The sequence below is a fragment of the Pongo abelii genome, chromosome 7, assembly GCF_028885655.2.
Source record: "Pongo abelii isolate AG06213 chromosome 7, NHGRI_mPonAbe1-v2.0_pri, whole genome shotgun sequence".
Lineage (NCBI taxonomy): Eukaryota > Metazoa > Chordata > Mammalia > Primates > Hominidae > Pongo > Pongo abelii.
Genome location: NC_071992.2, coordinates 100,332,846 through 100,360,667, shown reverse-complemented (window position 1 = coordinate 100,360,667; position 27,822 = coordinate 100,332,846). Strand labels below are relative to the sequence as shown.

Genomic DNA, 27,822 nt, shown 5'->3' with positions numbered 1-27,822 from the left:
ATGGTTCAACATATGCAAATCAATCAGTGTGATACATCATATCAACAGAATAAAGGATAAAATCCATATGATCATTTCAATTGATGCTGAAAAATTATTTCATAAAATTCAACATCACTTCATGATTTAAAAACCCTCAAAAAACTGGGTATAGAAGGAACATACCTCAACATAATGAAAGCCATAAATGACAGACCCACAGGCTAGTATCATACTGAATGGAGAAAAACTGAAAGGCTTTCCTCTTAATCTGGAACATGACAAGCATGCCCACTTTCATCACTGTTATTAAACATAGCACTGAAAGCCCTAGCCAGAGCAATCAGACAAGAGAATGAAATAAAATGCATCCAAATTGGAAAGGAAGAAGTAAAATTATCCATGTTTGTAGATGATATAATCTTATATTTGGAAAAACCTAGACTTCACCAAAAACTATTAGAACTGATAAACAAATTCAGTAAAGTTTCAGCAGAATATAAAATCAACATACAGAAATGAGTAGCATTTCTCTATGCCAACAGTGAACAATTTGAAAAAGAAATCAAGAAAGTAATCTAATTTACAATAGCTACAAATAAAATTAAATACCTAGGAATTAACTTAACCAAAGAAGTGAAAGATCTCTCCAATGAAAACTGTAAAATGTTGATGAAAGAAATTGAAGAGGACAACAAAAAATCAAAATATATTTCATGTTCACGGATTGGAAGAATCAGTATTGTTAAAATGTCCATACTACCCAAAGCAATCTACAGATTTTTTTTTTAAGACAGGGTCTCACTCTGTCACCCAGGCTAGAGTGCAGTGGTGTGATCATGACTCACTGCAACCCCTGCCTACTGGGCTCAAGTGATCCTCCCACCTTAGTCACCCAAATAGCTGGGACTACAGGTGTGCCCCCACACCTGGTTAATTTTTTTTTGTATATTTTGTAGAGGCAGGGTTTTGCCATGTTGCCCAGGCTGGTCTCAAACTCCTGGACTCAAGCAATCCTTCTGCCTTGGCCTCCCAAAGTGTTGGGATTACAGGCATGAGTGCCTATGCATGGCTTGCAATCTACAGATTTAATGCAATCTCTATCAAAATCCCAATGACATTCTTCACAGAAATAGAAAAAAAATTCTAAAATGTATATGGAACCACAAAAAAAAAACCAGAATAGCAAAAGCTATCCTGGGCAAAATGAACAAGATTGGAGGAATAACATTACCTAACTTCAAATGATACCACAAAGATATAATAACTGAAACAGCATGGTACTTGCATAAATACAGATACATAGACCAATGGAACAGAATAGAGAACCTAGAAACAAATCCATACTTCTATAGTGAATTCATTTTTGACAAAAGTGAGTGACAAAAACATATAATGGGGAAAGGACAGTCTCTTCAATAAATAATCCTGGGAAAACTGGATATTCATATGCAGAAGAATGAAACTGGATCTCTATCTCTCACCCTATAGAAAAATCAAATCAAAATGAATTAAAGACATCTAAGTTCCCAAACTATGAAACTACTAGCAGGAAACATTGGAGAAACTCTCCAGGACATTGACTTGGGCAAGGGTTTCTTGAGTAATATCCCACAAGCACAGGCAAGCAAAGCAAAAATGGATGAATGGGATCACATCAAGTTAAAAAGTTTCTGCACAGCAAAGGAAACAATCAACAAAGTGAAGAGATGACCCACAGAAAGGGAGAAAATATTGGCAAACTACTCATGTGACGAGGGATTAATAATCAGACTATATAAGGAGCTTGAACAACTCTATAGGATAATATCTAATAATCTGATTAAAAAATGAGTAAAAGATCTGAATAGACTTTTCTCAAAAGAAGACATACAAATGGCAAAGAGGTATATAAAAAATGTTCAACATCATTGATCATCAGAGAAATGTGAATCAAAACTACAATGAAGTATTATCTCACACCACTTAAAATGGCTTTTATCCAAAAGACAGGTAATAACAAATGCTGTCAACAATATGGAGAAAAGGGAAGCCTCATACACTCTTGGTGGGAATGTAAATTAGTACAACCACTATGGAGAACAGTTTGAAGGTTTCTCAAAAAACTAAAAATAGAGCTATCATATGATTCAGCAATCACACTGCTAGGTGTATATCCAAAAGAAAGGAAATCAGTATATCAAAGAGAAATCTGAACTCCCATGTTTATTGCAGCACTATTCACAATAGCCAGGATTTGGTGGCAACACAAATGTCTGTCAACAGATGAATGGATAAAGAAAATGTTGCACATATACACAATGGAGTACTATTCAGCAATAAAAAGGAGATCCTGTCATTTGCAAAAACATGGATGGAACTAGAGGTCATGGTGTTAAGTGAAATAAGCCAGACACAGAAAGACAAACTTTGTATGTTCTCACTTATTTTTGGGAGCTAAAACTTAAAACAATTGTATTCATGGAGATAGAGAGTAGAATGACAGTTACTAGAGGCTGGAAAGGGTAGAAGGGGTGGGGGATGAGGGGGAAGGAGTGATTGCTGATGGGCAGAAAAAAATAGAAAGAATAACTAAGATCTAGTATTTGATAGCACAACAGGGTGACTATATTCAATAATAATTTAATTTTACATTTAAACATAACTAAAAGAGTATATTTGGATTGTTTGTAACACAAATAATAAATGCTTGAAGTGACGAATACCGCATTTACCCTGATGTAATTGTTAAACATTGTATACCTGTATCAAAATATTCTATATACTCCATAAATATATATGCCTACCATGTACCTACAAAAATTAAAAATAAAATAAATTTTAAATCCAAATTGAGACTTTTTTCAACTTGCTTGGTGTTCTCATGTAATATTACTATCTTTTTTTATAACAAATGTGATTATTGCCCTTGATTCAAAAGGATTTATTTTGTTACCCAAGAAAGCAAAAATGCTTTGTGACACAGGTTATCTGTAGTGCTAGTTAGAGAAATTGCAATTACTGACTGTTTTCAATTCCTAGATTTTGGGAAATATTGACAGGCCCTCTCATACTCAACTTTAGTGTTACTAATAACTGTAGAGCTGGTGAAACTGTCTGGGGCTTAGGTTCAGAGAGGTGAGTCAGAGGATTCTAATCTTTTGGATTGTAATATAATGGCTTTTCTCATATTACGCCCCTTCAGGAAGAAGAAAATACGAAGAAAACCTGTTCTTAAAATTCAAAGAAGGTTTACTAGCTAACTTCAGAAAGATGCTGGAAAGTGATTAATTTTTATACAACATATTTGAAAATGTACTAGTTAATAAGAGGAATGCTATCCAGAGTGGAAACAACTTTTTCAAAAGCTCATTATCCTGGAGTCTTGCACATCAATGCTCATAATTTCCTGGGTACAGTAATAGCAACCCCTATTTATGCACTACTTGCCATTTGAGGTTTTTAAAATGATAAATAGCTGCTGTTTGGAATCTGCCTCTAGTTTGAATACCAAAATGACAGTATAGTTCAGAACTTCATGGTTCACCTAATGGGTATGTCTTGTTTACTGTTGAAATGTTCTAATCTTCATTTCCATGATAATCACAACAAAAAGGAGAGCAGTGTTCTTTACCAATGGAGCTGCAGTCACACCAGAATTATCTTTTTATAAAACATCAGAGTGACAGGGATTATGGTTGCTTTTATGTTCTGGGAATTACTTAATTTTAACAACTTAGAGAGATGCCACTGCTATGAATCTGGGTATTTTCTTTTTTCTTATCATGCCTAGCATTGCTTATTTTTATAATTTGTTGCTTTCTGAACCTAGGGGGAAAAGATCTGTTTATATATTTTCCCCTCAGAAACAATACCAATTTGGTAGATATCTCAATAACTTACCTAGTTTTTCAAGATGAAAGTGATATGCTAGTAGAATGATTGATTATATAATTCATGTAGAAGACCATGGGGCTAGAATTCCCCAATCCCTTTGGAGTCAAAATGGGAGATGAGTGGGAGTAGAGGGCTACCAATGACTCTGAAATGATGGGTACTGACTTTTGATAAAGGATTAAGAAAAGATCCTGTCTCATTAAATATATCTGTGTTCACCTAGTATTACAGTGGGTCATTTTACATATGTGTCAATTATAGTTTTTTTCCGTTTGTAAATGTCATGAAACTAATGATTTGACTTTTAAAAAATTATTATATTCAACAACTGATATCCACGTAGAAAAAAAGTGACCAGCTGCTGTTATAGTGCACTATTCCAAAGCTGTCTTATCTACACACAAGAAAGATTACCGACTTAATTTTGAAATAGCGTAAAAAAAGAGGAAGGTGAATATTATGTAATGTGATAACAATAGGAAACGTTGAGCAAATAAGTTAATCATAATTATTGTAAATTCACTGCAAAAATAGAATAAGGAATAACTACTACTGTCTGATGTTTTAAAAAACAAAATGCGCAATAAAATACAAAGTAAGACACAGAGTTGACAGATTACAAAAAGGATAACAGTATTTTTTTCAAATCTAAGAAATTACGTATTGATGATGTGCGAGCTACGTCTGCTCTGCTGGAAAATGGAATTTACAGCGTTAGAAGAATGTGGAAGGAAGAAGAGAGACGCCTTAGAATTACTGTTATTCCACATGGGAGGTGAATTCTGTATTCCTGAGATTGTAGTTCTCTTATGACTCTGGAGTGCTACATTTTTTTTTTTTTTTTTTTTTTTTTTTGAGACGGAGTCTTGCTCTGTCGCCCAGGCTGGAGTGCAGTGGCGCGATCTCGGCTCACTGCAAGCTGCGCCTCCTGGGTTCACGCCATTCTCCTGCCTCAGCCTCTGGAGTAGCTGGGACTACAGCGCCTGCAACCACGCCCGGCTAGTTTTTTGTTTTTTTTTTTTTTTTTTTTTTTTTTTTTGTATTTTTGGTAGAGATGGGGTTTCACCGTGTTAGCCAAGATGGTCTCCATCTCCTGACCTTGTGATCCGTCCACCTCGGTCTCCCAAAGTGTTGGGATTATAGGCGTGAGCCACCGCGCCCGGCCAGAGTGCTACATAATTTTGACGATGCCTTCTTAGAAGAGTAAACCTGAGTTGATAGACTGTTCTGGAAAGACAATAGGTGTACCCAGATGTGGAGCATGTTTATTATTCTATTCCCATGGTCTTCTACAAGGAGAAAGGGTGGAAGGTGGCTCCTTTGCCCTCACGGTGCCTTCAGAAAAAATGTTGCCTCTTAATGTAAACGTAATTAAATATATTTTAAAAATACTTAATAAGTATTTTAAAAATCTAACAGGTTCAAAACATCTTTAAATATAATATGATTTAATATTAATTAATGGGTTTGAAATTGATAATTTAATTTTCTGTAACAATATTTAGTCCTCCCTTCAAAAATGGAAATTATATAACTTGACCAATGTTCTATGTGAAAATAATTTCCTTGATTTCTATTTACTATGAGCATCTGCATAGAAGTGTTATTCTTTTTTATGCTTATGAATCTAGTTAATTGTTCAAACTGTGCTAGAGAATAAGTATTTTGGAATACATATTTCATTAGATTTATTTACAGCATAGATGGTTTCCAATGGGAATTTCTTACGCTAACCTGATTATCAAAAAAAGGTGAAAATCTGTATCATCTGCTTTCAAGTCTAGTGTTATGTCAAAATATATTTTTCAATTATGCATTTAATTATTCAGCTAATGGGTTTCATAAATAGTAGAGATTTCATTTTAAATTATTTTTATAAATAGTTCCAAAACACGTTTTTTTGTTGTTGTTTTTTGTTTGTTTGTTTTGTTTTTGAGACAGGATCTCTGTTGCCCAGGCTGGAGTGCAGTGGCGGAATCTGGGCTCACTGCAAACTCTGCCCCCTGGGTTCAAGTGATTCTTGTGCCTCAGCCTTCTGAGTAGCTGGGATCATAAGTGTGTGCCACCATGCCTGGCTTATTTTTGTATTTTTAGTAGAGATGAGGTTTTGCCATGTTGGCCAGACTGGTCTGAAGCTCCTGGCCTTCAGTGATCTGCCTGCCTCGGCCTCCCAGAGTGCTGGGATTATAGGATTGAGCCATCGTGCCCGGCCCAAAAACATGTTTTTCAATTAGTATTTTTCTAATGAAGACATATAATTGACCTATGTTTACACATGTATGTTCTCTATACAGTGAAACTTTTCAAAGAGAGAATAGTATGGGAAATTAAAAAGCTCTGGCTCTCCAAAGCAAAGGCAGAGAAAGGGCAACATTTTGTTATGCCTCCTGATTTTACTCCTTGAGTTTTATTTTCTCCCCTTGTCTATTTTTTTAATGCTAGAAACTGTATTCTTAAGGGAGCATACCTCTTCAGGCAAGCATGATAAATGACAGATTTTAATACAGTGTGACCATATAGTTGAGAAGTAATTACCTAATAAAGACAATAATGTTACTATTTTGATTATTTTGTGGGGGGCGTTAGTTTTACATCATCTAAAACAAAATCCAGGTTTCAAATTCACCGGTAGTAAATATAGTAACTTTCTGGATCAAAATGGAGAGCCTCTCAAGATAAAGAGTTGTGCAGTCAGCAATGACAAATTAGTCAGGATAGCAGGAACCTGGGGTCAAGCCTATTTTCATCATTTTGGTCTCACCACCATATATAAGCAGGACCATAGTTGTGTAGCACTTGTTTCTGACATCAGTGTGGCATATCTCTGTGGCACTGTCTTCGTCATGGATATTGCTGTGGGTAGCAGGAACTCTAATTATCCAGTTCCACTTCCGTAGGATCGCATTTTTTACAGAGTTACGACAAATGGTACACAAATTTGGTTCTCAACCTTGAGATGGGATCAGAGATATTCTTCTTGTTGTCCAGGAGAACAGCAATTTGGATGTTTCTCTCCGCAATGTCCTCATTAGGATCTTTGGTAGAAGAGATGATGGTGAAAATAACCTGGGCCCACTTACATTTGTCGTCAACAAGAATGATCCTCTCATCTTCATCTTGGTGTAGCAAGAACAGCCTTAACAAAAATGGCCTGGACTGTCCAGAAAAGAAGATGGTTCTTTATCTTGACTTCAGTTCTCTTGAAAACCCAAATTCTAAAATGAGTCAGATACTTCCTCCAAGGTTTAATATAGAATTATAACTAAATACATTTCAGAAAGAATAAAGGACAAGGAAGTAAGTCAAGAATAATTCCATTTGCAGAAAGAGGGCCTGCTGCCTTGTTTTATTTTATTTTTTTGACCCAGGAAAGGTAAGGGCCCATAAGCAAAGTAGAATCAACATTTAAATACATAAGCAAACATGAAGGCTTTTGTCTTTTCCTCTCAGTTTTGAATCCTTGGTGTCATGTGGGAAGTGGGTTGGTTTCACATCTGAAATAGGAGAAGGAAGGAATGAAGGAGTTGTCAGTGACCTAAGATAAATATCTGATGCATACTAATTTTTTAATGTTACCAGAGTGGTCCCAAACTCCTTAGCTTTCTGAGCTCAACATGATTGTAATATTTAATTAAATAGTTTGTGTCCCTCTTTTGCATTTTGTGGCAGAAACGATACAATTCTTCTGTCTTGGTGGAATGTGGGGAGTGGATCTGGAGGCGCTGCAATTGCTCATCATTACCTGTGAGCTTAAACTCTCATTTCTTTCTGCAAGCCTCTCCTAGCCCTCTTCCCAACATTTCATCATTTGTCCATGTTGCTCCTGCTCCTTGTTTATTTCCACCCAAAATGCCAAGACAAACTCTCCATAATGCCGCAAGTATAGGAACTCACTTTTCTTTTCCCTCATAAGTTGGAAAAACAAATCTTCATATTGTTTTTGCATATAGAACTATTTAGATACTTTCTTTCAACCTGGAAATTGTCTTTCATAATCAAAAGGCTCATACATATGTGCTTTTCTAAACCTACTGATCTTAAACTGTTGGATGTCAGGACCTCCTTTTACTCTTAAATTACCCAGGGCCCTAGAGAGCTTTTCTTTATGTGGTTATATCTACCGCTATTTATCCTACTAGTAATTAAATCAGAAATATTAAAAACATTTCTGTGATCTGAATATTTGTAACACCATAAAAATTTATTTGAAGAAACCTAATCCACAATGTTATACTATTAACAGGTGGGGTCTTTAGGAGGTCATTAGGTCATGAGGGCAGAGCCTTCAATAATGGGATTAGTTATCTTATAAAAAAGGCATAAAGGAGATGGTTTGCCCCTTCCGTCTTTAAGGACACAGAGAGAAGGTACCATCTACGAATCAGAGCGAGCTATCACCAGATGTCGAATCTGCTGGAGCTTTATGGTGGACTTCCCATACTCTAGAAATGTGAGAAATAAATTTCTGTTGTTAATAAGCCACACAGATTATGGTACTTTTGTTATAATAGCCTGAATAGACTAAAGTATTTAAGTATTAAAATAATACATTATATTAATTCAATATATAATTATTCAGAAAAAAATACAATTTCAGTTATGCAAGATAAATTCTAGAGAACTGCTGTACATTATGTCTGCAAGTAACAATATTGCACTGTGCACCTAAAAATCTGTTAAGAAGGTAGATATCATGTGTTCTTATAGCAATAAAAATTAACAATAATAAATTTATTGCAGTTTAATATGTATAACATATTTTTAGGAAAAATAATTGTATATTACAAAACAAAAAATTGTAGTGAGAATGGTGGCATTGTACATTTTCACAGATCTTTTTCTTATCTGGCTTATTCATAGATGATAGTAGAGTCTCATTTCTGCTTCTACATTTACACTATTGCAATATGTTGTTTTGGTTGAGGTTTATTAAAAAATCTGGAGAAGTTTCTAAAGTATAGGAAGTATCCGAAGAAGCATATGAAGAAAATACTCTGGGAGGAGTACAGTCACTTCTGCTGTGAAGGCACAGATGAGTTCCTAAAAAGCACTGAGCTATGCAAAACAGTGCTTTTAAAAATACAGGGTTTATAAGAAAATGAGTTTAGGAATATAGTGCTCAGAAACTTTTCTGACACAGACAAAAGCCAGATACTAATCTAATTAAAAAGCAGGGCTCTTATAAACATGGTAGCACAGTTTTAGACATTAAATAGGCAAGACATGAATGAATTCAATGATAAATACAGCATGACCTTATCGGAAATTTATTTGTGGAACCAGGTGTCTTCACTCCCACCAGGCTGGTCTACCTGGCTTCCAAGTCCACCAGTATATAGGCAAGAGGAAGAGAACAAAAGAGAGATGAAGAGAGAAAAAGGAAGGTGAACACAGAGGGAAAATGCAAAATAGGCTGAGAGAAAATGAGGAAATTAAAGACAGGGAGGTTGGGGGCCTCTTTAGTGTCCTTGGTAGTTAGAAGGATTGCACCTTGTGAGTTTTTGTAAAGTGCTGGCGGGAAAGTGATGTGAAATTGAATGGAATATGGTAACACCATGTGTGGATGGGTGTGGCTCAATGTTCTCCTGAAGTGTGTGTCTGAGTGGGATGTTTGCATTTGTAGGAGGGAAAAAGTAATATCTCTTCCTTACCTATCACAAGGTTTGCAGCTGACACTCCTGTAATGAAAGGTAGATTAACAAGAGGAAAGCATAACAAATTTGTTTAACAAAGTTTTATGTGGCATGGGAGACTTTAGAAATGGAGATCCAGAATGAATGAAGGATAGTTTCTCAAAAGGGATATTGAGCAACTCTCTCTTTCTTCCTCTTATCTCCCTTTCTGTCTTTGTCTCTCTGTCTCTGTCTCTGTCTCTCCCTCTCTCTTTATCTTTCTGTCTCACATACACATGCACACAAACGTACATGAGCATGTAGCGTACCAGGTCTCCTATGAAGTACATCTTATTTTAGTTTGTGAGACACAGTGATATGAAACCCAAATTTGGAATGATTTTGTAATCATCAAGACAGAGTAGAGTACCATTAATCTTATATATTGGATATTCCAGCAGTTTTGTATATTAACTCATGGTGAATTGAGAATTAAGAATACAGTATTTCATATTATTTGAGAAAATTATTCACTTTTAGGTTATTTTCTTTAATGTACCTTGAAATAAAAGCTTCACTTCAGACCCTTGGAAATGCTGGATGAAGGTATAAATTACTTTATATGCTTCTGAAACTATAAAAATACTGCCTAGGGTGTTCTCTATTGATTATATATGCAGATTACCTTTTTAACTGCCTCTCTTATGAGGTATTAATTTGTGCTTGGAATATTTTATGTCTTGATAACTTGATTGATTTTGAACAAAGTCAGTAAAACATAGATCTTTATTTAAGTAAAATTCAATAGAAAGGCTTTCATCTGACATCAGTCAGATTTTATTGAGGGTTTGATATAATTCCTTTTGATATAATATCTCATTTCATTAATAACAAATATAGGAATAGATGCCAGATTCTGAAATGAATTACAATTGGAGCCATACATATTATTCTAAACCACATTCAAGTGTCAATTCACTTCCATTTCAACTAACTTGATAGATAATCATACCCTAAGTTTACACAGTTTCATATTCATTACCATATTTTTTCCTACTAACAACCCCCAAAGCAGGTAAAAATCATACTAGCATAAAACTTGACATGACAAGGTTATCTGCAGTGGTTTGGAGCATCTGGAGAGAGGCCAGAACCTCCATCTTGGAGTGGGACTGAACAGTAGGGATAGAAGTGTTTGGGAACTTGAAAGGGTAGAGGTAGCAGCACAGAACGGTTTCAGATTCCAGAAGAAACTCAAGTCAGATGTATAGGTTATGGTACACAAAGTGTGTGTCCATAGATGATTGTCTAATATGTTCAGTTCCCATATGTGGGCAGGGAGTTTACCTGACAGAAAAGCCACAAGCACCTGTGCCACAAAAGGTTACTGGGAACAGGGAGAACTAGACGAGTGGTCAGAAGGAGGAGTGTGATCATATCATTACTAGGAGTACATATAAAGATCACCTACAGAGCTGGGTAAATGTGCACTGTGTGATTGGGTAGGTCCAGGATGGGGCTGTGGCATGTTTGTTTTAAAAGCCACAGAAATGATACCCTTGGTCTATGGTGAGAACTGTGACTTACCTAAGAGTTCAGTATGGGGTAGCAGCATTCATGACATAGCTAGGAGCCAATGGTAGACTTGGGCAGAAAAGGCAGGGCTCTATAAAGTCTAAGAGTTGAGGGATAGATTGCAGTGCCCTGTAAAATATCTCAGGGTGAATGTTTCAGAGCAATTATGGTCATACTTTTTTCTTTTTTAAAGGACACAGTGATGAATTCCATTGTGTATGTATGTGTGTGTGTCTGTGTATGTGTGTGTGCTGGCCATGTGTCAGAACAATAGGTCTACCAAACTGTAGGCATAGGGCTGGTTGAGGCATGTTAATACTAGGGAGGTAAATTATTAGTCTGTGGGTTTTGCAAAAATGCAGTTGTCAGCAATGGGCAATTTATAACCAGTGTCTCTCAAAAATTCAGACAAGACATTAGCTTCAGGGATATCTATCATGAGTAAAGGGAGCCCAAACACTCAAAAGATTCAGAGTCAAATACTTCTTTGAGAAAAATGGGAAGAGAAAATGAAGAGACATATTTAAGTCATAATATCCAATAGCAAAATTGGGCTAGAGATATAAACAGACAATTCATAGTAAAAGCACTAATGAGAAAACAAACAAACAAACAAAAACACATAGGAAAAGATGTCCAAACTTTCTGATACTAGCAATAATAATTAAAGTAAGGAGATAATTTAATTTTATTAAATTAGCAAAAGTTAAAAAGTAATAGAATCAGTATTAATTTCCTATGACTGTTGAAACAAATTATCACAAACTAGGAGGCTTAAGGCAACACAGATTTATTCTCCTACAATTCTGGAGGTCAGAAATCTGAAATCAGTTTCACTAGACTAAAGTCAAGGTATTAGCAGGGATGGTTGCTTTCAGAGGCTCTAAGAGGAGAATTAGAGGAGAGAGGAATTAGTTTCTAGCCTTTTCTAGCTTCTGGAGGCCACCTACTTTCCTTGGCTGGTGACTCCTTCCTCTTAACTACTCCAATCTCTTGGTTCATCATCACACTGCCTATTTATGTATCAAAGCTCTCTCCAATAAAGACACTTGTGATTACATTTGGGAATGTAATCACAAATGTAATGAGGAGAGAATACTCTCCTCATTAGGCTTGTATTCTTTTTTTAAAATTTTATTTTAAGTTCTGGGATACATGTGCAGAACGTGCAGGTTTGTTACATAGGTATACATGTGCCATGGTGATTTGCTGCACCTATAAACCCATCATCTAGGTTTTAAGCACCCCATGCATTAGGTATTTGCCCTAATCCTCCCCCTCCCCTTGACGCTTACCGCCTGACAGGCCCCAGTGTGTGATGTTTCCCTCTCTGTGTACATGTGTTCTCATTGTTCAACTACCACTTATGAGTGAGAACATGTGGTATTTGGTTTTCTGTTCCTGTGTTAGTTTGCTGAGAATGATAGCTTCCAGGTTCATCCATGTCCCTGCAAAAAACATGAACTCATTCTTTTTCATGGCTGCATAGTATTCTATGGGATATATGTGCCAGATTTTCTTCATCCAGTCTATCATTGATGGGCATTTGCTATAGTAAATAGTGCTGCAATAAACATATGTGTGCATGTTTCTTTATAGAATGATTTGTAATCCTTTGAGTATATGCCCAGTAATGAAACTGCTGTGTCAAATGTTATTTCTGGTTCTAGATCCTTGAGGAATCACCACACTGTTCTGTTTTCCACAATGGTTGAATTTATTTACACTCCCACCAACAGTGTAAAAGTGTTCCTATTTCTCTACATAGGCTTGTATTCTTTGAGTCTGGTTTCTTTCTCTTAACATGGAGTTTGTTGCAAGAGGCTGCAGTTAACTTACTTTCATTGCTAATACCATAATTTAATCTACTTTAGTACTGATGCAAATGTGGATTGTTTTCATTTTTTGATTTCTTAAAAAAGCAATGCAGCTACGCTTCTCTTCTAAATTGATGTTTATACTCTCTCCCAGCCAGTCAAGTTTAGACTGCTTTAACCCCGTATAATCTCTTTCTGTCTTCAATCCTATTGCCATGTTATTTTAATTCTCTTTATATTTTAAACCTCTCAAGACATTAACAAATTTTAGACAGTCATTATTCATTTGGGTATACCCACATATTTACTATTTTAATTTCATTTATTCTTTGTTGTAGCTCTTTTTTTACTAGATTGTTATCATTTTGCCTAAAGAATACTCTTTCTTTCATTTACCGTGAATCTGCTAGCAACAAATCATTTTAGTTTCCATTTATCTGAAAATGTCTTCATTTTTATCTTAATTCTTGAAAATAAAATTTAATTATTGTTCTTGTATGCATGGCTTAATTTTTAAAAATTTATTATATATATTTAAGGTAAACAACATGATTTTTCAATAGACTATTTTTAGAGCAGTTTAGGTTCACAGTAAAATTGGGCAGAAGGTATAGAGATTTTCCATATGCCTCTTCCCCGACACATGTATAACCTCCCCCATTATCAACATCCTCCACCAGAGTGGGACATTTGTTACAATTGATGAGCCTACATTGACACATCATCATCATCCAAAGCCCATAGTTCACGTTAGGGGTCACCTTTGGTGTTGTACATGCCTGAGGGAACTGACTGAACACATGTGAAGTTGTGTCCAAACTGTGACCAGATTAACTGGAAAAATGTAAAATGACATGTATCCACCATTGTAGTATCATATAAAGTAGTTTCACTGCTATAAAAATTCTCTATGCCTCATCTATTCATCCTTCCCTTCTACAAACCCTGGCAACCACTAATGTTTTTACCGTCTCCATAGTTTTGCATTTTCTAGAATGTTGTATAGTTGGAATCAAACAGCATGTAGCTTTTGCAGATTGACTTCTTTCATTTATAATACACTGTTATTAACTGTAGTCCCCATGTACAACATGATGTTTTTATATACACATACATTTCAATACTGAAATGATTATGGCAGCCAAGCCAGTTAACATATCCTTCAGGCACGGGTACAGTTTTTTTGTGGTAAGAGCACCTAAAATATATCCTTTTAGCAAATTTCCAGCATAAAATGCAATACTAACTATAGTCCTCATGATGTATATTAGATCTCTAGAAAGATATTTATTATAGATTTCTAGATTAACAGTATTTTTTCATCACATTAAAAATTTACTCCATTATTTTTTGACTTTCACTGTTCTTGTTGAGAAATTAGAAGTCATTTTGGCTTTTGCTTCTTTGAAGGTAATGTCTTTCTCTTTTTTTGCTTTTAATGTTTTTACCTTTTCTTTCTTTTTTACTAATTTTGCTACGTTGGACTAGATGGAAACGTAGATGTTAAACCCATCCACCGAGTTCTTGATTTCACATATTTTCTTTGTTTTAGATTTTCCACATGGTACTTTTTTACATATGCTATACTAATTGTCTATAGTTCCCTCATCTTTACTATATTTGCAACCATTTTTAAAATCTCTTTGAAGACATTATTTTATCTCCTTGAACATAAGCATAATTATTTAAAAGTCTGTGTTTGATAATTCCAGTATTTGAAGACCTCTGTTCTCTTTGTATTATCTATTTTTTCCTGCTGGCTTTTCTTCATTAACTCCTAACTCCCCTGTGTATTATCTTTGATTATGTGCCAGACATTATATTTGAAAAAAAAACCAGGAGCTTTGGAGGCTATCTGTGTTATTATAGGTTCATTTGCCAACATCCTTATAAAACAAGCCAGTCTCATCAGTATTGAAAACCAGATCTTCCACATATCCGTTTTCCTATAACACTAAACAGGTATTTTAAAAATTCTTCTGTAACTTCCTGATTTGCAAAACGTGCCTTGCCTGAAATTTTAACATTTTTTAGGTGTATTGCCTTTTAAAAGCTTCAAGCCAACCAGCACTAGCTAGAGGGGTTTAATATTTTCATAAACCGTGAGAAATATGACTGTAAATTTCTTTAGCTTTCAGCCTACAAAAACGTTGCCCACTATGTTTCTTTTTAAGTCATTATCTCATGAACCCACAAGTAGCCATTTTCCATCTTTTCCATAGCTTCATTACACAATATAGATATTACATCAGCACTTTCTTAAGTGGCCTCACGTACAGACTGGTGATTTTTCTTTATTTTTCTGAACGTACCATATTGTTGACTCATTAACATTGAATTCACAGCCAACAGCACTCGAACTCATGCCTAAAGGAAGCTCATCTAACACACACATTTTCTCTATAAGGCACAACATAGCCTTTGTGTGCTTAGGAACGCTAGGTAGTATTTCAGCACTACCCTTGGGAGCCATTTAAAGTAACACAAACACCATCAAAAAGCACGAAATGTGAAAACACGGCACTAAAGACACTGCAAAAATGACACTTGTTTACTGTATGGCATTGAATGAGAAGGCTGAGCATTTCGTTGTTTAACCTCAGTTGGGAAAGCACATGTTGGGTGATTCTGTGTACGTCTGTGAATGACTATAAAGGTGCTGTGAGCATTGATTTTATGGTTAAAAATAAATTTTAGTGAGTAGGCAAATTTGCAAATATAAAATCCTTGGATAATGAGGATTGACTGTATCTGAGATTTCCTAAAGCCAGTTTAATGAATTAAAATTTTTCGAATCACATAGATGGTGTAAAGCTGGGATGCAGTTTTTTGTGAGGGCTGATACTTCTGGTGCACCTTTATTCCAGCAGTGCAGTCTTTCAGGGTCCCAATCACAAAAAAAGAAGGGCCCCCAGGGTTCAAATTTTTCCCCCTGACTCTGAAGCTGTCAAGAACACTGCTCAGTCATTGAGTCACTTTTTCTGGAATTGGTCACTGGCCTAATGATAAAAACTACCAGACTTCTCAATTTCTGTCTTTCCTGGATCTCAACTCAATGATTATGGACTAATAACATGGTTTTACATTTTATTATATCCTGATCATTTTCACGTCATCACCAGAAGACAAATTGTAAGACTGGACTGCAAGATTTTGTTCTAATCGAAACTGAAAAATGTACTATTACAATTTTACAAGTTTGTTTTGTTAAGGTCACAGGGATAGATCACATGCTTGGAATTGATAGGAGTGTGGTTTCTTCTGCAGAGTAGAAACATTTTAATTTTCAGTCATTCTGGTAAGAGGTCAGGGCAAGGCTCAGGAGATGGGTTTTAGACTGAAGTGAGGTGAAGGTCTTTTTCTCACAGATGGAGTGTGTCAGGGGATGCTGCTGGAAAAAATAGTAAGCTTCTCTGGGTCATGAAGATTCTGGTAAAGAATCTAGAATAGGTCTTGGCCTGGACAATGGTTGTGAATTACTCCTTGTGTTGACTTGCCTTTTATTGTACCCCCAGGAACATATCATCAGATTTAATAACCTAGAATCAATTGTGCCATGGGGAATTATGGATGCAACCATTCCATTGTTAATAGAAAGGAAAATAGTTTTCTTCTTCTGAGATCAGACTAAAAGACAGCTATGCTCAACATAGCTGCAACCTCACAATGGCCTCACATGGATGGAGGCAGTATGATGGACATCTGTTTCCCAGGGCTGCTCTGACGAAGTACCAAAAACCAGGTGGCGTAAAACAACAGAAATGTGTTGTTTTCCAGTTCTGGAGGTTAGAAATCCTCAATCAAGTTGTCATCAGGGCCATGCTTTCTCTCATGGCTGTGGGGGAGAATCTTCCCTTGCCTCTTCGAGTTTTAAGGTGTTTTCTAGCAATTCCGGGTATTCTTTAGTTTATAAGTGCATCACTCCAGTCACTTGAATTTCTTCTTTCTGTATCTTCATATTTTCTTCCCTCTGTGTGGGTCTATGTCCAAATTTCCATTTTTTATAAGGACACCAATCATATTGTATTAGGGCTTACTCTAATGGCCTCATCAATAACTTGGTTAAATCTGCAAAGATCTTACTTGGAAATTGTCAAGATCACATTTTGAGATACTGGGGATTAATATTTCAATATATCTTTTTGGAAGGTGTATTAGTCCGTTTTCCCACTGCTATAAAGAATTTCCCTAAGACTGGGTAATTTATAAATAAAAGAGGTTTAATTGACTCACAGTTCCACACGGCTGGGGAGGCCTCAGGAAACTTACAATCATGGCGGAAGGGGAAGCAGGCACCTTCTTCACAAGGTGGCGGGAGAGCAAGGAGCATGAGTGTGAAGGAGGAAATGTCAAACACTTATAAAACCATCAGATCTCTTGAGAACTCACTCATTATCACGAGAACAGCATGGGGGACACCATCCCCATGATCCAATCACCTCCCTCCCTTGAATCATGGGGATTACAATTCAAGATGAAATTTAAGTGGAGACACAGAGCCAAACCACTTCAGAGACGGAAACAATTCAGTCCATAATAATGAGGAATCCAAGGAAAAAATACCTGAGGGAACTGACTGAACACATGCGAAGCTGTGTCCAAGGAAGCTCCTATTGTTGACTGGGCTTTAAGGCACCATTTTTGTGGGTTGTACTATATTCCAAAATACAACATAGGCAAAGTGGGGCATGTATCTGTCAGGTTTCAGTCAGGAGAACAGAGTCACTGTGTGTTTTAAAATGAGGAATTTTAAAAATAGGATTTAGACCTATACAATTGTGGAAGGATTTGGTTAAAAAAAGGTTCAGAAGAGGGGTTGGAGGGTCAGAAAAAGAGTTGTTAACAGTGCATTTGGGAAAGCAGTCACAGCCACCAAAGAGGACTGGAAGGGAGACATTCATGGAGGGATGAAGGAATGGGAAGCCATTGCTTCACTTCAGCTGCCCCCTGTGTGGTCTGCAGCCAAATATCTGTGTTGGGCTAGGACCACTGTCAGGCAATGAGGTAAGTGGTAGAAAAAAGAACTGGATGTAAAATAAAGGATAAACTGGGACCTGCTGGGGCTATCTGCAAATGCGTGCCAACCTATCTGACTATAAAGAATTTCACTTCCACCTTCCAAGAGCTGCCACACTGCTCTTTTGGCCAATTCTAACCTTGAAACATATAGGAATGGGATCCTGGAAACATAACTCTCATCTTTAACAATGTGCCACAAGGGAAGGACAAAGTTCTGCTGGAATTCACAAATTGGACATGAAACAGAAGTGAAATTTTATTACAAATTAATGGAATTATAAAAAGGAGATAAAGAGAACTTATACTAAAGGGGTTAGATTGTTTTATTTCATAGACAAGGAAAGTTAATAAAGTAATCTATAGCCACATAAGGCTTATGAAAAAGAAAATAAGCCCTGCTTATAGCTGGAGTATAAAGACTAATTTTCCCTTTTGGATTTTTAATGTAAAACTTGGGAGAGCCAAATTATGGTTTTCATATGTTGAGCCACTGACTAGCTCAGTGTAATTCAATATATATTTGTGTACCAGACTTTATGTTTGAGCAAAGATGCCTAACCAGGTCTTCCTTTCTCCTCCTCCCTGCTTTCTCCCTGCAAAACACCTGGTCAATTGTATTGGTCAGGATTCTCCAGAGAAACAGAATCAATATGAAATATATTTATGTCTTTGTGAGTGTGTGTGTGTTTGTGTGTATATATATATATATACACACATACACTATACTTTTATAACTATGTAGATATAAGATATACTATACATTTATAACTATTTAGAGTAACTTTACTATTATTAAAAAATCATATACAGATGGTCCCCAACTTTTTATTTTAGGTTAAGGAGTCCATGTGCAGGTTTGTTATATAAGTTAACTTGTGTCACATGGGTGTGATGTACAGATTATTTTGTCACCCAGGTACTGAGCTGAGTACCCAATTACTGTTTTTTCTGTTCCTCTCCCTCCTCACACCTCTACTCTCTGGTAGGCCCCAGTGTCTGTTGTTCCCCTCTTTGTGTTCATGTGTTCTAATCATTTAGCTCTCACTTATTAGGTGAGAACATGTGACATTTGGTTTTCTGTTCCTGCATTAGTTTGCTAAGGATAATGGCCTCTAGCTCCAACCATGCTCCTGCAAAGGACATGATCTCATTCTTTTTTGTGGTTTCATAGTATTTCATGGTGTATATGTACTACATTTTCTTTACTTAACTATGATTTTACTTATGATTTTTTGACTTTACCATGGTGCAAAATGATGTGTATTCAGTAGAAACTGTACTTTGACTTTTTAATTTTGATATTTTCCTAAGCTAGTGATATGTGATATGGCGCTCTCTTACAATATTGAGCAGTGGCAGTGAGCAATAGCTCCCAGTCAGCCACATGATCACCAGAGTAAATAACCAATACTCTACAAAGTACTGTGTTGCCAGATGATTTTCCCCAGCTGTAGGATAATGTAAGTGTTCTGAGCACATTAAGGCAGGCTATGCTAAGCTAAGCTATGAGATTATATTTGGTAGGTTAGGTCTATTAAATGCATTTTTAACTTACAATAGTTTCAATTTACAATGGTTTTATTGGGATGTATCCGCATTATAGGTCAAGGAGAATGTGTATATATATAAAATATACTGTATGTATGTATATATATGACATTGGCTTCTACAATTATGAAGGCTGAAAAGTTACAAGAGCTGCAGGGAGAGTTGGCAAGCTGGAGACCCAGGAGAGCTTATGGTATAGTTCCAGTATGAAGGCTTGAAGGCTGGCAGGCTCAGGACCCAGGAAGAACCAATGTTTCAGTGCTAGTCCAAAGTCAGGAAAAAGCCAATATCCTAGTTGAAAGGTAAGTAGGCAGGCAGAATTCTTTCTTGGGAGAGGGTTAGTCTTGTTCTATTCAGGACCTCAACTAATCAGAAGGGGCCTAGCCATATTAGGGAGAGCAATCTGCTTTACTCACTTAACCAATTTAAATCCTAATCTCATCCAAAAATGTCCTCACAGAAACACCCAAAATAAAGTCTGGTCAAATAGCTGGGTACCTCATGGTTCAGCCAAGGTGACATATAAAATTAACCAGCATAACATTATTCTCAGCAACTTTCTGGACTGAGGCTTATTTTTGACCTGGGAAGAGCTTCTAAGTACTTTTATTATTACCTTAAGACATTTAATTTTCTTTTTCAGTTTGAGTGTTTATGTAGTCTTATTTCTTCTGTACAACTATTACAAACATAAAAGAAAAACAAAACAAAACATGTAAATCTAAAGATTCTCAATGGGAGAGGGTTTATTTGTCCAGGGACATTTGGTAATATTTCAAGATGCTTTTGGTTGTCAAGGTCAGCATCTAGTGAGTCGAATTCAGGGATGCTGTTAAACATTCAACCATGCACAGGCCTGCCCCATTTAACAAAGCATTGTCTGGCCCAAAATGTCAGCATTGCTATTGCAGAGAAACCCTGATTGATAATCCAAAAGAAATTTGATAATCAATTTCAGTTTCAGTCTACTTGAAGATGTCCTATTTGTTCTCTGAATAAATATAAAAGTTGAGAGGATAAAGAATTTCAGGAGCTAAACATTTTTAAAAAGTGAAGTTGGCAGGGCAATTTTTGGCAAGGAAGGATCTTGATAAAGATGACCAGAGGCACTGTCAGTTTTGAGAGATCATTTTTCCTTCAATGCTTGACTGACTCCGTTTCCAAGCTGGTTCACCAGGTCTTTATTCATTTGCTCAGTAGGAAGACTGACAGATTATGTCAACCTTGAATAAGAGGTGCTTTTCTTTTGGTTGGTAAGCTGTTAATTATTGCCTCAATTTCAGAGCCTGTTATTGGTCTATTCAGAGATTCAAATTCTTCCTGGTTTAGTCTTGGGAGAGTGTATGTGTGGAGGAATTCATCTGTTTCTTCTAGATTTTCTAGTTTATTTGCATAGAGGTGTTTATAGTATTCTCTGATGGTAGTTTGTATTTCTGTGGGATTGGTGGTGATATCCCCTTTGTCATTTTTTATTGTGTCTATTTGATTCTTCTCTCTTTTCTTCTTTGTTAGTCTTGCTAGTGGTCTATCAATTTTGTTGATCTTTTCAAAAAGCAGCTCCTGGATTTACTGATTTTTTGAAGGGTTTTTTGTGTCTCTATTTCCTTCAGTTCTGCTCTGATTTTAGTTATTTCTTGCCTTCTGCTAGCTATTGAATGTGTTTGTTCTTGCTTATCTAGTTCCTTTAATTGTGATGTTAGGGTGTCAATTTTAGATCTTTCCTGCTTTATCTTGTGGGCATTTAGTGCTATAAATTTCCCTCTATACACTGCTTTGAATATGTCCCAGAGATTCTGGTATGTTGCGTCTTTGTTCTTGTCGGTTTCAAAGAACATCTGTATTTCTGCCTTCATTTCATTATGTACCCATTAGTCATTCAGGAGTAGGTTGTTCAGTTTCCATGTAGTTGAGCAGTTTTGAGTGAGTTTCTTAATCCTGAGTTCTAGTTTGATTGCACTGTGGTCTGAGAGACAGTTTGTTATAATTTCTGTTCTTCTACATTTGCTGAGGAGTGCTTTACTTCCAAATATGTGGTCAATTTTGGAATAGGTGTGGTGTGGTGCTGAAAAGAATGTATGTTCTGTTGATTTGGGGTGGAGAGTTCTGTAGATGTCTATTAGGTCCTCTTGGTGCAGAGCTGAGTTCAATTCCTGGACATCCTTGTTAACTTTCTGTCTCGTTGATCTGTCTAATGTTAACAGTGGGGTGTTAAAGTCTCCCATTATTATTGGGTGGGGGTCTAAGTCACTTTGTAGGTCACTAAAGACTTGCTTTATGAATCTGAGTGCCTCTGTATTGGGTGCATACATATTTAGGATAGTTAGTTCTTCTGTTGAATTGATCCCTTTACCATTATGTAATGGCCTTCTTTGTCTCTTTTGATCTTTGTTGGTTTCAAGTCTGTTTTATCAGAGACTAGGATTGCAACCCCTGCCTTTTTTGTTTTCCATTTGCTTGGTAGATAGTCCTCCATCCCTTTATTTTGAGCCTATGTGTGTCTCTGCATGTGAGATGGGTTTCCTGAATACAGCACACTGATGGGTCTTGACTTTATCCAATTTGCCAGTCTGTGCCTTTTAATTGGAGCATTTAGCCCATTTATATTTAAGGTTAGTATTGTTATGTGTGAATTTGATCCTGTGATTATAATGTTAGCTTGCTATTTTGCTCGTTAGTTGATGCAGTTTTTTCATAGCCTTGATGGTCTTTACAATTTGGCATGTATTTGCAGTGGCTGGTACTGGTTGTTCCTTTCCATGTTTAGTGCTTCCTTCAGGAGCTCTTGTAAGGCAGGCCTGGTGGTGACAAAATCTGTCAGCATTTGCTTGTCTGTGAAGTATTTTATTTCTCCTTCACTTATGAAGCTTAGTTTGGCTAGATATGAAATTCTGGGTTGAAAATTCTTTTCTTTAAGAATGTTGAATATTGGCCCCTGCTCTCTTCTGGCTTGTAGAATTTCTGCCAAGAGATCAGCTGTTAGTCTGACGGGCTTCCCTTTGTGGGTAACCCGACCTTTCTCTCTGGCTGCCCTTAATATTTTTTCCTTCATTTGAACTTTGGTGAATCTGACAATTATGTATCTTGGAGTTGCTCTGTTCAAGGAGTATCTCTGTGGAGTTCTCTGTATTTCCTGAATCTGAATGTTGCCCTGCCTTGCTAGATTGGGGAAGTTCTCCTGCATAATCTCTTGCAGAGTGTTTTCCAACTTGGTTCCATTCTCCCCGTCACTTTCAAGTACACCAATGAGGCATAGATTTGGTCTTTTCACATAGTCCCATATTTCTTGGAGGCTTTGTTCGTTTCTTTTTATTCTTTTTTCTCTAAACTTCTCTTCATGCTTCATTTCATTCATTTAATCTTCCATCACTGATCCCCTTTCTTCCAGTTGATCGCATTGGTTACTGAGGCTTGTGCATTTGTCACGTAGTTTTCGTGCCATGGTTTTCAGCTCCATCAGGTCCTTTTAAGGACTTCTCTGCATTGATTATTCTAGTATCCATTTGTCTAATTTTCACAGCTGAATTCTACCAGAGATACAAGGAGGAGCTGGTACCATTCCTTCTGAAACTATTCCAATCAACAGAAAAAGAGGGAATCCTCCCTAACTCATTTTATGAGGCCAGCATCATCCTGATACCAAAGCCTGGCAGAGACACAACAAAAAAAGAGAATTTTAGACCAATATCCTTGATGAACATTGATGCAAAAATCCTCAATAAAATACTGGCAAACTGAATCCAGCAACACATCAAAAAGCTTACCCACCATGATCAAGAGAGCTTCATCCCTGGGATGCAAGGCTGGTTCAACATACAAAAATCAATAAACATAATCCAGCATATAAACAGAATCAAAGACAAAAACCACATGATTTTCTCAATAGATGCGGAAAAGGCCTTTGACAAAATTCAACAACCCTTCATGCTAAAAACTCTCAATAAATTAGGTATTGATGGGACGTATCTCAAAATAACAAGAGCTATCTACGACAAACCCACAGACAATATCATACTGAATGGACAAAAACTAGAAGCATTCCCTTTGCAAACTGGCATGACATGCCCTCTCTCACCACTCCTATTCAAGATAGAGTTGGAAGTTCTGGCCAGGGCAATCAGGCAGGAGAAGGGAATAAAGGACATTCAATTAGGAAAAGAGGAAATCAAATTGTCTCTGTTTGCAGATGACATGATTGTATATCTAGAAAACCCCATTGTCTCAGCCCAAAATCACCTTAAGCTGATAAGCAACTTCAGCAAAGTCTCAGGATACAAAATCAATGTGGAAAAATCACAAGCATTCTTATACACCAATAACAGACAAACAGAGCCAAATCATGAGTGAACTCCCATTCATAATTGCTTCAAAGAGACTAATATTCCTAGGAATCTAACTTACAAGTGATGTGAAGGACCTCTTCAAGAACTACAAACCACTGCTCAATGAAATAAAACAGGATACAAACAAATGGAAGAACGTTCCATGCTCATGGGTAGGAAGAATCAATATCATGAAAATGGCCATACTGCCCAAGGTAATTTATAGATTCAATGCCATCCCCATCAAGTTACCAATGACTTTCTTCACAGAATTGGAAAAAACTACTTTAAAGTACATATGGAACCAAAAAAGAGCCCGCATCGCCAAGTCAATCTTAAGCCAAAAGAACAAAGCTGGAGGCATCACGCTACCTGACTTCAAACTATACTACAAGGCTACAGGAACCAAAACAGCATGGTACTGGCACCAAAACAGATATATAGACAAATGGAACAGAACAGAGCCCTCAGAAATAATGCCACATATCTACAACTATCTGATCTTTGACAAACCTGACAAAAACAAGAAATGGGGAAAGGATTCTCTATTTAATAAATGGTGCTGAGAAAACTGGCTAGCCATATGTAGAAAGCTGAAACTGGATCCCTTCCTTACACCTTATACAAAAATTAATTCAAGATGGATTAAAGACTTACATGTCAGACCTGAAACCATAAAAACCCTAGAAGAAAACCTAGGCAATACCATTCAGGACATAGGCAAGTGCACGGACTTCATGTCTAAAACACCAAAAGCAATGGCAACAATAGCCAAAATTGACAAATGGGATCTAATTAAACTAAAGAGCTTCTGCACAGCAAAATAAACTACCATCAGAGTGAACAGGCAACCTACAGAATGGGGGAAAATTTTTGCAACCTACTCATCTGACAAAGGGCTAATATCCAGAATCTACAATGAACTCAAACAAATTTACAAGAAAAAAAAAAACAACCCCATCAAAAAGTGGATGAAGGATATGAACAGACGCTTCTCAAAAAAAGACAATTATGCAGCCAAAACACACATGAAAAAATGGTCATCATCACTGGCCATCAGAGAAATGCAAATCAAAACCACAGTGAGATACCATCTCACACCGGTTAGAATGGCGATCATTAAAAAGTCTGGAAACAGCAGGTGCTGGAGAGGATGTGGAGAAATAGGAACATTTTATACTGTTGGTGGGACTGTAAACTAGTTCAACCATTGTGGAAGTCAGTGTGGCAATTCCTCAGGGATCTAGAACTAGAAATATCATTTGACCCAGCCATCCCATTACTGGGTATATACCCAAAGGATTATAAATCATGCTGCTATAAAGACACATGCACACGTATGTTTATTGGGGCACTATTCACAATAGCAAAGACTTGGAACCAACCCAAATGTCCAACAATGATAGACTGGATTAAGAAAATGTGGCACATATACACCATGGAAGACTATGCAGCCATATAAAATGATGAGTTCATGTTCTTTGTATGGACATGGATGAAGCTGGAAACCATCATTCTCAGCAAACTATCACAAGGACAAAAAACCAAACACCGCATGTTCTCACTCATAGGTGGGAATTGAACAATGAGAACACATGGACACAGGAAGGGGAACATCACACACCGGGGGCTGTTGTGAGGTGAAGGGAGGGGGGCGGGACAGCATTAGGAGATATACCTAATGTAAATTACGAGTTAAAAGTGTAGCACACCAACATGGCACATGTATACATATGTAAAAAACCTGCACGTTGTGCACATGTACCCTAAAACTTAAAGTATCATAATAATAATTTAAAAAGAGGTGCTTTTCTCCTAAGTCAACGTTTTAGAAGAAAAGAATCAATTCAAGCAATTATCACATATGTGTAACTGAAGCACATATGTGTAACTTTTCAAGGGTGATTAGATGGTCTGTTGCCTTTGAAGTGATAGTCAAATATCAGGTGTGTTCTAGGGAGGTTGTGTAAGACTTTTGCTTGTATTCTCCAAATGATTGCAGGGGTGATATATTAGAACAATGGTCTCATCAGAGGACTGCATGGGATTCTGGTGGTGTTTCTCCAGAATGAGAAGCATGAGAAAACTGTGTGTTATGGGGGTGCTGCCATGTTCCCCATCCACACACTTTCCTTGCACATTCCACTTTCACACACATACACACACCCCAAGAATAGTGCTTACATTGTGAATGTCTAGTAAGAAAAACTGAAAGTAAGAACATTAGTTTTTATAGTTGTCCTTTTTAGAACGGCAAGATTTTTTAAACCTTTATATTTTGAGAATGCAAATCAGATACTTTTTCCTTGTAGTACTACGAATTAGCTCATTAGAAAAGTTGGCCAATTTACTTTGTGTGGTACAGACAGCTTTTTTCTTGCCAATTTGGAGGCTCTAATTATCTAATTCGATAACTTGGAAAGATATGAAGGATATCATCTAAGTAACTTATTTATGCTAATAAAGGCTTTCTACTTTACATTTCACCCAAAATTTAAAGGTTTTATACTTGTGTTTTGATGGACTAGTGCCATTTATTTCAGACTTCTTATTTATGGAAATCGCTATGTTGTAGATTTCTATTCTTAGAGTTGGAAATACAGATTGGCAAGTCATAAAAATAGCAAAGCATTTTTTTCAGAAAGTACCATGAATATAGTAATTGGTCTCTAAAAAGATAAGGTTATAATTATGGCTTTTCCAAGAAATGAGAACCTGAAGATTTTATAATGAGATCATTTCTACTCATATCTGGCAGGCTTCATTTTTACAAATTTTATTTTAATATACATATGGGTTATTTCATTCTAGGTTATTTTATTTCTACTGTCTAGGGAACTATAGCCTTTCTATATAGTCACTTTCTATGAAAGTGACTGTATAATATCCTGATAAATTTAATATACTCTTTATATTATGGTGTTAGCCAAGCAGAAAAGCACATAAATAACTGAAATATCTTCTCTTTAAAAGGAGATGTTGTGTTATAATTAGATCATTAACTGGAGTGAATTGGTCACATTTATAGGAGGAAAAAAAAAATAATGTATTTTTTGGTCATGAATCCATGGCTTGTATCTAGGCAAAAAAATTGAGCTTCATAACATTTTTCTGACCATATCAGTGAGAAATTTGGTTCTTCTGCTTATTTTGTACTCCAATTTAGTTCCAATGAATTAATTTTCAATTTTAGTAATTAATTGTTTCATTTTATTAGAATCTTTTCTCATCTCCCTTCACCCTCCTCTCATTCAGTTTGAACCAATGGTATTAGCTTTCTAAGTGTTTATCTTTTACTTATGATTCAGCATTTAGTACTTGATTTTTCAGCTTATTATATTCTCTGATGCCCATCTTCGAGATAATCAGTGAAGTGTTTCTTCTTTTCCTCTCCCCATTCCATTTTTCCACTTTTTGATTTTTTTATTTCTACATTATCAGATCATACAGCATTTATTTATCCCTAATCCAGTATTTGTCTTTTGTTGTGTAACAAATTACCCTCAAAAGTTAATAGTTTAATACTACAAATATTTATTATCTCACACAGTTTGTAAGATGGAGAGTCCATGAATAGTTTAGCTGGATGGTTCAAGCTTAGGGTCTCTCATGAGGTAGCAATCAAGCTGTTGGCTGGGGTAGCAGTCATCTGACAGCTAAGTTGGAGCTGGTAGAGCCATTTCTAAGATCTTTCTATGGATGCCTCATTTCCTTGATGGTGATTGGCAGTAGGTCTCAGTTCTTCATCATATGGGTATTTCTATAAGGCTGCTTGAACATCCTCATGGCGTGGCAGCTGGGTTCCCCCAGAGTCAGTGACCCAAGACAAAGAAAAAAAGCTACAGTCCCTTTTATGACCTTGTCTCTGGAGTTGCATACCATTGCTTTTGCTTTTTTTGTGTTCATTAGAAGCAAATTGCTATGTCCAGCTCAGGCTGAGGGGAAAGGAATTAGGCTATACCTCTTGAAGAGAGCAGTATCAAAAATTTTTGGACATATTTTTAAAAAATCACTGGTAATCCCTTTGTCACAAAGCATTTATTCCATATGCAGAATACATCCTCCCTTCTCAGGGAT

The 27,822-nt window shown here is 36.5% G+C and overlaps 1 pseudogene; it reads right to left on the bottom strand.

Annotated features, from left to right (window-relative positions):
• Window positions 1-6,560: 6,560 nt before the first annotated feature.
• Window positions 6,561-27,822, bottom strand: part of LOC100939522 (immunoglobulin J chain-like) — a 39,853-nt pseudogene continuing 18,591 nt past the window's right edge.